General features: G+C 39.4%; 1 protein-coding gene across 1 annotated transcript in view; it reads right to left on the bottom strand.

Annotated features, from left to right (window-relative positions):
* Positions 1–13,315, bottom strand: part of EFNB2 (ephrin B2) — a 55,014-nt gene that overhangs the window by 14,457 nt on the left and 27,242 nt on the right. The gene's annotated exons all lie outside the window — the stretch shown is intronic.

Here is a 13,315-nt window from a genome sequence, read left to right on the forward strand (position 1 = left end):
GAGATTAGAAATGAAGGCAAAGTCACAAAAATCAAGGCTCATTCACTTTTAAAGATATACAGTACAAAATTAAAAACTCCACCACCATTACTTCTAGGAAAATGCTACTACAACAAAGTCTTAGGCCTTTGTATCTGTCACAATTACCTTTATATCTGTCACAGTTACAAATACTTCCATGCTTTTTAAGCTACAAAATAGGCCACATTAGTGACATGTCCTTCGGCCTAAAAAAGTCTGTAACAATTTACTTCAAGGCTGGATTGTGACATGGACTACACCCACCCACCGAGGGAAGTAAAATCACACCCATTCCCAACATGCCAGCACTGCCTTCTCAGACTTTGTGTCTGGGCATGCAGAGATGAGCAAGCGCTCACGGCTGAGTGCCTGCTTCCTCCCTTTGAGAAGTTGGGTGGGGGAACGGGTGCAGCCTGGGCTCTGCACCACCTAGTGTGAGGAACAGCACAAAGGAACCATTGCAGACACAGAGGTTGTTGTAATTTGCTACTGGTGTAGGCCAGAGTAAGGGCCAAGCAGGGAAGGAATTGTGACTTAGAAGGGTCTATTTGAGGTACAAAGCCTCTGAGGGATACTCCTGGGGTAGTGAGTTCTGTGTGCCACCTCTTGCTCAGAACTGTACCTTAAGTCACTATCTAGGCCTTTGAAATTTGGGTTCTTACCATTACAGTTAAATAAAATCAAAACTCTAAAAATCTCTTATCCCGCTTTCACCCAATGCTATTCTTGAAGATAGAAAAGGGAACAGAAAAACCCAAGAGCAGCAATAAAAAAAAGCCAACTGTAGATCCAACAGTAATAAGAAGTTATTCTTATTGAAAAGGTATACTTGATCTAATATGTGCTCACAGGATCACTACGTACATGGCTTTTTTTAATAAAAGAAAATTCCTTTGCCACAGCATCCTGTATGTGTACTCTAGCTGCTTTCATTCACTTTTGGTCTTTTTAAAGACTTTGTCGCAAAGCACCAAATACATAATTCTTTCCCATAAATTATGTACATTTACGAGACAGGTTTAAGAACACCAAGAACCACATACCAGAATAAGCACAAATCAAGAAAGTTGTTTCTAGAACAGCCAGGATGATGGACAAGGCAGCTGAGGAGATATAAAGAGTATTTTAATGAAACAGAATTATATTTGCCTTTTTCACCCAGCAGCAATGCCAGATCTTCATGAGTCTGGAACAACTAAAGAAACTCATTCAGATCAGTTAACCAAAGAATGGGTAAGTCAGCAGCCACGCTGCTTGATGGGCTGCAAGAAATTTTACAGTGGGGATAAAATCTGTTTATTTTAATTACCTACAGATTGCTGATAGTTTACTTTTGCTTGTAGTTACAATGATCATCAGATTAATATTAACACACATTTTTAAAAAATCTACTGACTTTAAGCTTTGTTTAAACAAGGAATCAGCTTCCAAACTGTATCCATAAAAGGTACCAAAGTTAGGCCCTGACACTGGAAATACTGACACCCACTCATAATTTTAAGCATATGAGTAGCCCCACTGAGTCAAGTTAGCACATATGTATATACCTGCAGGTTGGGGAATAAATTACATGCCAATTTTGCAACCCTTATTCACAACCCTTAGTCAGTGAATAATGCCACTTATTCCAATGGCATATGCTATTACACAACTTGAGTAAGGGTGGCAGACTTGGACCCTTTATTATTATTATTACTATTAAACTTACATCTTTCCTTTTAAGGGAAGTGGCATTCAATGAGGCTGAGCCCGATGCTGCTTGTGAGCTCTACATTTATTTGCTTCCTCCTGTCAATCTTGAAGAGAAAGGCAGTATCACTTTCATCTCCAGACTAGTGGATACCATGGGTGAAGTGCAGTAACCACGTGAAAGCCCAAAAGATTCAGAACTACATCTTGATCTAATGAGCAGGCATTTCAGGGGCCACACTTGTCTTTGTAAAACACAGGCTCCACCTGTCATTGTCCACAGCAATGCAACAGAGAATGACAAGACTACAAGTACCTACCCATGCTCAGCCCAAAATATCTGTTCTTTCTTATGAAGTTCAAATAGTGATGTCAGTAATGCATGATCTTGGTCACATTTAAGTTAATGGCAAAACCCCCTTTGACAACAGCTGAAGCAGGATCAGACCTAAATTGCTTCCCTTCCTATTTACGGATATTGGACAAATGTATGAGGTGATATGGAGTAATTTGCTTGTGTCCTCCATAATCACTACCTCCTCCTCCCCACCAAAAACTATTATTGTTTCAAGTGTCTTAAAATGAGTTGTAAAGGTTCAGAGCCAATTAAAGAGAACAGCCCTCAAGGCTTTATTGCTAAAAAATATTATTTATACTTCTAAGATCTTTCATTAGAGTTAATTTTTTTCCAACATTATTTCCGTTAAATGGTTCTCATGAAGAACACTCTAGGAAATGTTGTCTTTTTGCCATAGTGATCCAGCTACGCATGTCTACCACACACATGGTTTCCTACAGTTTATACAAACAAATTATGTTTATGTGAGTGGTGAACTAAACTGTATAGCAGATGTAAACCTGCTAATTAAAATGTATTCACTTTATAACTTGTTTCTAAAGCAGATTACTGGATAGTTAACGTCATCAGACAGGAACAGATATTTTACAGTTTGCCCTTCTTTCTGCTGGCAAAAACTCCACATGGATAGAAAGAAATGCCTCCTTACTGCCACAATGAGCTTTGCTTAACAGTTCAGCTGAACAGAACTAATAGAATTAGTTAGCGTTCAGGTTACATTGATTGTCCCTAATGACAAACAGGCTGGCTAGAAACAAGACCATGAGCTTTAATATTATACAGGAAAATATTTTCTATAGCACGCAAACTCAACAGCTTCCTCTTCGAATCTGCATCTGTCTTTAAAATCTCTCTGGTTTATGACTGAAGCCCTTGGATGAGAAAAGGTTATAGTAAAATGTTTATATTAAATAAACAAAAAACAAAATAAAAAGCCCACTCTTGCTCATTCTACTGTCACTAATTGCATGCAATGATATTAATGACCCAGTAATTGCTATACGAGTGGCAGTGAAGTGGAAAACATCATTTTGAGGCAGAGTTCATCTCTAGGTGGTGGGACTTCACCAGTGATTGAGTTAATGCCTAGTGACAGTTTAGAATATAACACTACAGATGAGAAAATGTGCCACTCTCATGCTTATAATAGTTTAGATGGACATGACGTTATTTGCTTTGACCGTGTAGAGTCCAGCAGTAACCCCAATAAAGTGACACAGTTAGAGTTTGCCCTACAGATGAACCTCATTCCTTTCAGGGGAGATGCTCTATACTATAACAATCTAGAGCAATTTTCCACATGTTTGCTTCAATAAAAGAATACCTTCATCTCCTGCTTTTACATCATGCACAACAAAAGCATGCTTTATTGCAAAACACAAAAAGCTATTTACATCATCTAACTATCCTTCAGCAACACACAGTTTGGCACCTTAGTACTTAGATCAATTATGATACTATTGAATGGCTTTGCACTTGGCAAAGCTAATCAGAAGTTAAGTACTGTTGTGATTGTTGTATGTATGTGTCTGTGTCTAGAACTATAAACCATCATCGTACAGATCAGGGTCCAAGTTTTCAAACTTGGGCCTGGTCTAGACTGGGGGGGAGGGGCGATGTAAGATACGCAACTTCAGCTACGGGAATAGTGTAGCTGAAGTCGACGTATCTTATTTCGACTTACCTCCCGTCCTCACGGCGCGGAATCTACGGCCGTGGCTCCCCCGTCGACTCGGCTTCCGCCGCTCGCTCTGGTTGAGTTCCGGAGTCGACGGGAGCGCGTTCGGAGATAGATATATCGCATCTAGACGAGATGCAATATATCGATCCCCAATAGATAGATAGATCGCTACCCGCCGATCCGGCGGGTAGTCTGGACGTACCCTTGGGTGTAGCACTTAAATCAAAGTGGCCTGACCTTTAAAGGTCCTGCGTGCCTGTTATTCTCATTAACTTCAGCAGGAACTGTGGGTTCTCAGCCCTTCTGGAGATCAGACCATTTTTACTTAATTAGGCTATGTCTACACTACGGACCTTACAATGGCACATCTATATCGCTACAGCTGCGCTGCTGTAAGGTCTCCCGTGTAGCTGCTCGATGCCGACAGGAGGGAGCTCTCCCACCGGCATAATTAAACCACCCCCAATGAACGGCGGGTAGCTATGTCAGTGGGGGAGCGTCTCCTGCCAATGTAGTGCTGTCCACATCAGCACTTTTGTCTGTGAAACTTATGTTGGTCAGGATTGTGGTTTTTTTCACACCCTGACCAACAAAATTTTTATCGACAAAGGTTCTAATGTAGACAAACCCTTAGGAGTCAAACTATGGATTTAAGCATCAACTGCCTAATTCTGAACACTCAAGTTTGAAAATTTTGACACACACCTATGACTGGATAGGAGGATAGATATTTTAAATAAAAAATATGTTAGTCCAATTTTAAAGCAACAGTTATTCCTAAAAAAATAATTTTCAATTCATCTTTGAACTTCATTTGTTCTAAGGTCACAAATCAGTTAGAGTCTGGCCCTGGTCCTGCAATTAGAGCTACTGGGGCAGATGCCAGCACCCATGTAGATCTTCACTCAAGTCAATGGGGTTTCAATGGGTCTGCACCAATGGGTCTGATTGCTGGATTGTGGCCTACAAATGCATTTGCATGCTAACCCAAAATATTTGAAAATCAATTACTTTTCAACTTACCTGCCAGGACCTGAGTTCAGAGCTTTTTATTTTCTCTGCAGCAGTTCAAACATCACAAGCATATAAAGATGAGTATTTTCCTGCACTTTAGTTGCTTATGGTGTCAACAACTAGTGCATCAGAAACAGATTAGCCTATTAGCAATTAAAGCTCTAACCATGTTTTTAAAACAGTTTTTGCAAGTAGGATTCTGGTATAATTTCCGAGAACACTGTGAAGAAGGAACTACTGAACCACTCCAAAGAACCCCTGTTATAGACTACGTAAGGCCAAATTCCGCTCATCTTACTCACATTAGTATTTGTATTGATTTCTTTTGGACTGAAAGCAGAAACTAAGGTGTGGCCCTTGTTTATAGCAGAGCTGGTCAGAAATCAAAACATTGATCATTTTTTCATCAAAATTTCCAATGTTGACTAAAACCAGAGATGGAATTTCGCAAACAATTTCACTCAAATTTCACCCTGTTTTTCAGCCATTTCTATTCGATAATACATTTTGTCTAGTGCAGTTCTCAGACAAAAAATTCTACACTAGCCAGGGAAAGTATATTCTGGAAAAATGCATTTCTGACCCCAGGCTGGGAAGGGTCTAAGTAAGGAGGGAAATGATTTTTGATAGTTATGTTAATATATTATTTATTTTTTAGATTCATAAACATTTCTGTAGATGCCTATGCAATTCTCTGGGCTCCCGTTCCATTAATTATAAATACATACTATGCAATAAAAATAATATAATACAAACAACAGTACAATATATAAGACCGCTCATCCCACGTGATAGATAAATATGCATCAACAGAAATATAGAATAAATGTAAGTGTGTTTCTTGTTTTAGGTTAATAAATATACTGGATCTTAATTAAGGGACCTACTCTTTCACCTTGCAAGACAAGTTAAGTCCCATTGATTTAGTGAGAGTTACTCAGATCCTGCAGCACGAGAATAAACCCTAAGGCCCTGATCCTGCGAAGACTTACGCATATGCTTAATTTTACACTTGAGTAATCCTACCGAAGTCGATGGAACTACTCATGCACCTAAAGCTAAGCATGTACATAAGTCTTGGCAGGATCTGGGCTTAAGTTATTTTTTTTAAAAGCATTTCAATTCTCTCTTAATGCTAATCTGCATGATGAATAAATAAAGACTCCTTAGCAAGGAAATTGTTTTCCTTCGTGCGTATACTACATCTCCAGTATTGTTAAATCATTTATAAAGCTAAGTGAACTAAAAAAAAATTGCTATAAATAAATAGTGGCTGAAAATACTAAACTGTATCCTATGAAATATTAAAAGCAGTTTCATTTTGAGCAATTCTTAAATAATTCTTTCTTCACTTCTAAGCAATCATTCTTCATTTCCTGTCTGCTTACATATCCACTTTGCATATAATTTTTTTTTCTCACCGGCTCCCATCCTACTAACAATCAGAGTAATCTTGTTCTTTCATTTACTGCCCTTGGGAACAGAGAAGTGGTACTTACAGATTTCCTGCTGTAGTACCTCTGTCTAGCTTTAAATGAGATAAACTGTCAGTATTGCCTAGGTAATGGAACTGAATATGAACAAAGACCATCAATCTAAAATAATCTTATTCTCTTACAGACCCTGTGTGGTCTGGGACAAAAATCCCAATGGACTGTGACTACATTAGTCCTTCAGGTCTTAGACACTGTCAAGATTTTGAAGCTGTACAGGCACTGATTTTTTCTCTGTCTCCAATATTATTATTTGTATGAATTGTATTTAGATTTAGTTCAACAAGAGTTAAGAGTGTTGTTGATATATCCCTTGGAAAACTCTAAACAAACTCAAAGACTGACCTTTGGATATCATTTTACACTAAGAAGAGTTGGAGGTAAATCATTTAATTGTCTGAGGAAGAGAAGTAGGACGAGGAAGGAAGAGAGAATGTACTTCATGTATAGCCAGAGTCAAGGTGGCTTTTAATACATGGGCTTTGCCTCCTGGAAAAAATACAAATTACATTAAATTGCTACAAATGTATGATCTGCAATAAAATTATGAATGACTTTGTATAATGGGAGAAGGAGTGAAAGTCTATAGGTTTTGTGCAGCTTTGTGCCATTTAAACTAAAAACATTTAATAATGACATCTGTGCTAGTTTCTTTTGGGTATTCGAAAGTGCTCTTGTGAGCTCTTTTGCAGGTTCCAAGTATTACAGACTGAGAACGCTGTGTAAGAGGCATTAGAATCTTCAGCCACTCTGACTAGCTGAGGATTAAAAATTGTTTTGTCAGAATACAAAAATAAAATCAAATGTTCATGTAAATCTGCCTGATCGTGCAAAAAGATTTACTCCTTCCAAGCAGGCCATATTTCAGGACACAATCTGTACAGTCTTTTTATGTGTTTTTTCTTTGACAGTTATTGCCTTTTAATTGTAACAGAATGACAAACTGATAGCATAAAAGCCTTATGGTTTTATTAAAAATCCACTTAATGCTAAAGATTCAGAATGAATGTTTAGATCTTAAAAGTCACCCCGCTATTAAAAGACTTCTCTGAGCGCTAGTTCTGCTAGCCAGTCCAACCTTTTAGATCAGTGCAGGATTAAAGATTTTTTAACAATTTAAGCCAGAGGCCAATTACATAAATGGGTCACTTGAAAAAGTTGACAAAAAACATTTAAGGAAAGCCGCATATTCCACTTTGCTAGTGTCAAAGCAAATGATCATCTAACAGTAAACGGAGCTAATGAGGTCGGCGGCAGACCTGGGGGTTCAGTGGAACCTTTCCTAGGGGCATTCTGCAGTCACTCCTTGGGTCTCAAGCATTCTCTATTGAGGAATAAAAATTATTTTTCAAATTTCTAAAACGCAGTGATTACATTGAATATGGCAATTTAGTGCTTCATAGTCAGTTTCTTAAAGACTTTGGACCATATCATTCCCTTTGCTTTATGCCACAGAACGGAGGAAAGCAACAGAAAACGTGCTCCCTTCGCTACAATTCTACTATGTGAGTTGTGGTGATCTGAACAAAAATGACACTGGCTCTTTCTCCAACTCCATGGAAGCCCCTCCAAGCTAAATCAGTGCATTTGGGGCTCTGCAGATTCTGGGGCTGAAGACATGGCTGGCTGGAAAGGGGACAGAGCCAGAGAAAAGTCACTATATAAAATCATAATCCTCCTGAAGTTAATGGGAGCTTTGTCACTGACTTCAGTTGGGCCAGGATTTCCCCTAGTGCAGTGGTGACCCCTTTCACACAGCAAGCTCTGAGTGAAACCCTCCCGCCCTTATAAACTAAAAATTAAAAACACTTTTTAATATATTTAACATCATTATAAATGCTGGAGGCAAAGCAGGGTTTGAGGTAGAGGCTGATAGCTCATGACCCCCCATGTAATAACCTCGCAACCCCCTGAGGGGTCCCAACCCCCAGTTTGAGAACCCCTACCCTAGTGGTTTTGGCATCAATTCCTTTAAACTCATCATAACTTCCTTAACTAAGATGATTTTGTATTTTATTTTATGTAATTTTGCTCCACCTTAAAAAATCTCCCCTTCCACCTAGGGAAGGTTGGGCTGGAGGTACTGGGCCTCTGCATGAAGACCCAGCCTTTTGTGAATATCCTAATATCACAGAGCTTTCCTGTGCATACTGGGATATACAAGGAGTAGAGGGTCACACCTCCTGCCTACAAAGAGTAGCAAACACATGATGAGATGGTTTAGTGGAAACTCCACAGCCTCAAATCTGCGGTTTTCTGCCTATCTTTGTCCTTCTCATGGATATTTACATTGAAGGGAACGATTTATCTCCATGCATTTAATTATAGATTTCCTTAGGGAATTAGGGTACGCTAGTTAAATAACTGTATATTTTAGGGTAATCTAATGTGAATGCATCTCAGATCTCAACTACATTTGACCTCACCCAGCTCTGTTGGAAAGAAATCAGATAATACAGAAATAGATCTACTACAGTAGAACCTCAGAGTTACAAATATCTTGGGAATGGAGGTTATTCGTAACTCTGAAATGTTTGTAACTCTGAACAAAACATTATGGTTGCTCTTTCAAAAAGTTACAACTCAACATTGATTTAATATAGAGCTTTGAAACTTTACTATGCAGAAGAAAAATGCTGTTTTCCCTTTTTTTTAGTAGTTTATGTTTAACACAGTACTGTGTTCGCTTTTTTTTTTTTTTTTGGTCTCTGATGCTGTCTGATTGCATACTTCTGGTTTCAAAAAAGGTGTGTTGACTGTTCAGTTTGTAACTCTGGTGTTCATAACGCAGAGGTTCTACTGTAATTTCCAAGGAACCAAAAATTGATGATAGCAATGTAAGGAAAAGTAAGGACATTATTCTATTGCAGTTTATTCATTTTCACAATATTATGCAACATCATCTTTCCAGTACTGCCATTAGCAGCATTAACTCTTCAGACCAGATTCTGATGCTCTTACTTACACTGAGTTGTACCTAACTCTATCAGTAAGTCCCACAGAAATGCACTGGATTAATTGCAGGTTAATGTACAACTCAATGTGAGAATGGCTAGCTTCCAATACCCTTTCTTTTCTAATGCATTTTAAAGAATCCTTTTGTTTGTGAGGTCATTTTTTTTACATATAATTATTTAATGGAGAAAAACTGCATCCCTACCTTTATATAGGGCTTGTCTACATGGTACTTTAGTCCAAACCAGAGGATGCAAATGCTAGTGCGCACTAGCGTGTTGCAAAGTAATTGACCTGTATGGACCTTGGTGGCATGCACTAGAAGTTTCCTAGTGCACATTAATGTAATCCAATTTCAAATAGCACTACATTAATGCATATTAGGGCACTTTGTGTGTGTACTAGCAGGGTCCACACAGGCCCCTGACATGCTAGTGTGCACTAGAATTTACACCCTTCTGGTGCAGACTAACGCATCGTGTGGACAAGCCCATAGTCAGACTTTTGGGGGGTATTGTTGGTATGAAGATCTCTCTCTTATATTTCCATTACCAAAATGTCTAAGTGCCATGGGAAAATATGGATTTAACTTCACCTTTCCCTTATGGCACGTGGTACACTGGTGTTTCGGTACCCACTTCAATATTAGCAGTGCCATCATCATCATTGCCAGGATCCTATTTTATGGATCAAGCCACAGTCAATTCTCAAGAGAGGTTGAGCTCCATAAACCTCACTCCCAAGATCATGATTCCCATGATTCATCTGGTCACACTTAGTCTAGAGAATGCTAGAGTCTTACAGTGCTTCCAAACCAGACAATGTCAGATGGGAACATACTGTCAAAAATGCAATGCAAAAAACACACACAGAAGGGGAAATATTACAACAAAATATTTGAGTCTCTCATACAATAGATAACTCAATGCATTCTTCCAGAGGAACTGAGCACCTGTTAAGCTGAAGAGTCAGGAATCTGGAGTTTATGCAAATAATTCATATCCTAATTTGCATATATAATAAATATGCACTATGTTATTTACATAATTGACAGCAAATATCTTGATTACCAGTACTTACTTCTGACAGGGCTATATCAGGGAATAAGCTTTATGGACTTGGGAATTTCTGAGCTCTTAGCTGGCTCTGGCATATCTCTGGGCTGGTGTTTAAGTAACTGGCTTCTTTTTGAGGCACTGTCCCTGGCTGTTCCTTGTCCTAGCCCAGGAAGGGGCTGTGATTGGGCTACTTGCCCTGATCTGGAGGGATCTGACTGCTTCCTACCATCAGCTAGTCATTCTCTGCCTTGCCGGCTATCCCTAATTGGATATCCCTTATCTTTTGCAAACTAACTGGGATGGGAAGTGGGCTCTGCCTGCTATTCCCTAGTTATGGTCCAGCATTGCTCTAGCCCTAGATCTAGGTCTCCGGCCATGGGTAGGTTGGAGGACTATGTTCTACAACATCTCTGTGGTGAGAGTCCTCCAAGCTGGCTCTCTGTGGTTAGAGGCCTGGAATACTCTAATTATAGCTCCCACTTGGAGCAGCCCTGACTGTAACAGCCTAGAGCATCTCTCTTCAAGTTTCTGGCCAGGGGGAACTTCTTGGACAGAGTGGGCCTGAATAGGGCAGGCTAAGGGAGGGGTAAGCCATGGGGCAGAAAGGCCAAGTCCTTGCTCCTGCCCAGCTGACCATGCCCTTTCTAATCTCTGCCTTTGCCCTCAGCAGCGAGGCTAGCTTGGTGCAGCAGTACTAACTCGCACCATATGTGGTATTTTGCTCAGCTCCCATGGGCATGTGAGAATATGTGAGAATTTCAGCTTTCAGAAAAGAAGCCCTCATGATTGTGGGAAAAAGGCTTGAAAACATGAACCCTGAAGCCTCAAAAAATAGAAGTCCAAGAAAAAAAAGCATTTATTATTTTTAAAATCTGATGATTTAAGTAATTTTGGGGTCTTGTGATTTCCAAACATTTGGGATTGGCAATACTGTTGGGGGCAACATAGTCACTGATTCCCGCATTCTTAGCCAGTTATCACCTTCCCTCCAAGGAGTGCAGAAGCTGTGGAGCAGAAGTTAACACTGCTCCAAGTAGCATTAATGAAAGCAGCATTGTACAGCCAAATTCCAAAGGATTTTCCTAGCTCTGCTCCCCTGGGTTCACTCATCTGATGAATATTAGACCCGACTCTGGTTTTGCTTAACTGATGTAAATCAGGAGGAGCGCTAACAAACTCAGTGGAGTTACCCTGGTGTAAAACTGGCACAACTAAAATTTGACTCAGGCCCACTGCCTACCTCTGAACCACAGAAAAGAAGGGAGTTTCAGCTCCACGATACCTGATTTTCAGAGCTACTGAATGCTCACAGGCCCATTGCTTCAGCTGCGGGCAGTGGGTGCTCAGCACTTCTGAAAATCAGACCCATGGGCCCAGATCCTCAAAGATATTTAATTGCCTAACTAGTTAGGTGACTAGATATATTTGAGAATCTGGGCCATGGTGCTTAAGAGCACTGCCAGCATAATACCAGGTAGGCCTTTTGTTGATATCACAATAAGCAGTAAGTGTGGCAGGCCATATTGTTAGGCAGTAAGGTATTATTGAAAATCTAGTATGGTTTCTGAGGAATAAGGCAGCAGGTCAAGCGACTTCTACCAACCAAAGAATGCAATAATCCTCCAGGAAAGGCAATATCTATTATGTCTTATTGTTATAATGAAATAATTATAGAAAAATAAAGAAAATGAGTCATACTCATGGATTTACCCAGAGAATTGTTGACTCACATATGACAGACCTGACAGCCTATCAGAAGGTTTCATTTGTGCCCATAATTCTCGAGTTATAATGGTGACATTTATTCCATTACATCTGGTCTACTGTGGACTTTTTCCTAAACTAGCATTAAATAACTGAAATATTTCACCCTTAAAGCCAGCTATTTGTGTATAAATGGACATGTTTATGTTCCACATTTTCATTAGGGTTACACGCAACTGTCACAGCATCTGATCCTGCAGTCCTTACACAGGCAAAGTTCAATGGGCACTTCGCCTGAGTTAAAGACTACAGCATCAGGCTCTTTTGCACCTACTTTAGTAGACTGGTGGGTTTTCTTTTTTTAGACAGAGCCTGACACCATCAACAAACTGCATTTTAAAACTCCCACATTTGTCATTTAATCAATTCTGTGATTATTTCACATTTTAATTACACTGACTGGTCACATATTTCCCAGTGATTTATTACATATTTTTAAGTATAATGAAATTACTAGAAACAGTCCATATGAATATGTATGTAATAGAGGAGCACGTATCCACTTTATTTTTATTATTTGTTTCCCTTTAACACTCAATTTCCTTGCTTTTGTGTATGTTTTTTAAATGATCTATGTTTATTACAAATTTAAAAAATATCAAGAGCAGCTTCTTTCAGGGGCTCAGTTTTCAAAGATAAACACACAAAGAAAAAGATGGGAAGAACCAAGGTCCACCAATGTGCAACCTACCTGTAATTGCAGGAAATGGACTTTCTGGAGTATGCCCAACTCCTACTAGCAGATGATCTCTGCTCAGTTCTCCAGAGAAAGATGGAATGCCTGCAAGGCTTTGCATGAGATACTTTGACCTTCATGTTAGAGGGCCAAATCCTTGGCTGGTGTAAATTGGCACAGTGCCTCTGAAGTCGAGGGAACTATGTCATTGTACACTCACTGAGGGTCTAGGTCATAATCTTTAATAAGATTTGGCTGAGGCCAGGTTTGGATACCTTAACTCACAATTGGTAGAATATTACCTTGCAAGAAGCCCCACTGACTTCAGTGGGACTCCTCATGTTGTAATGTACTATGTGAGCAAGGATATAGCCATTTGGCGCTTAGTAAGTACCCAAAGCTATTATGAGAAGCCCTTATAAGCATAATTGTATGATCTATAGTGACTGTATACAAGCCTGAAAAAGAGATAGGGCAGGCCCTACAGATGCAGCAGGGGATGTTAGGTATGTTGTTGAAAACAAGTTGCCAAGAAAATATTTTAAAAGAAAAAACAATACAAACCCAGGCAACTTCTTTACTTGCATACAATGTACATACATAACA

This window comes from Malaclemys terrapin, chromosome 1 (genome assembly GCF_027887155.1).
Source record: "Malaclemys terrapin pileata isolate rMalTer1 chromosome 1, rMalTer1.hap1, whole genome shotgun sequence".
Taxonomy (NCBI): domain Eukaryota; kingdom Metazoa; phylum Chordata; order Testudines; family Emydidae; genus Malaclemys; species Malaclemys terrapin.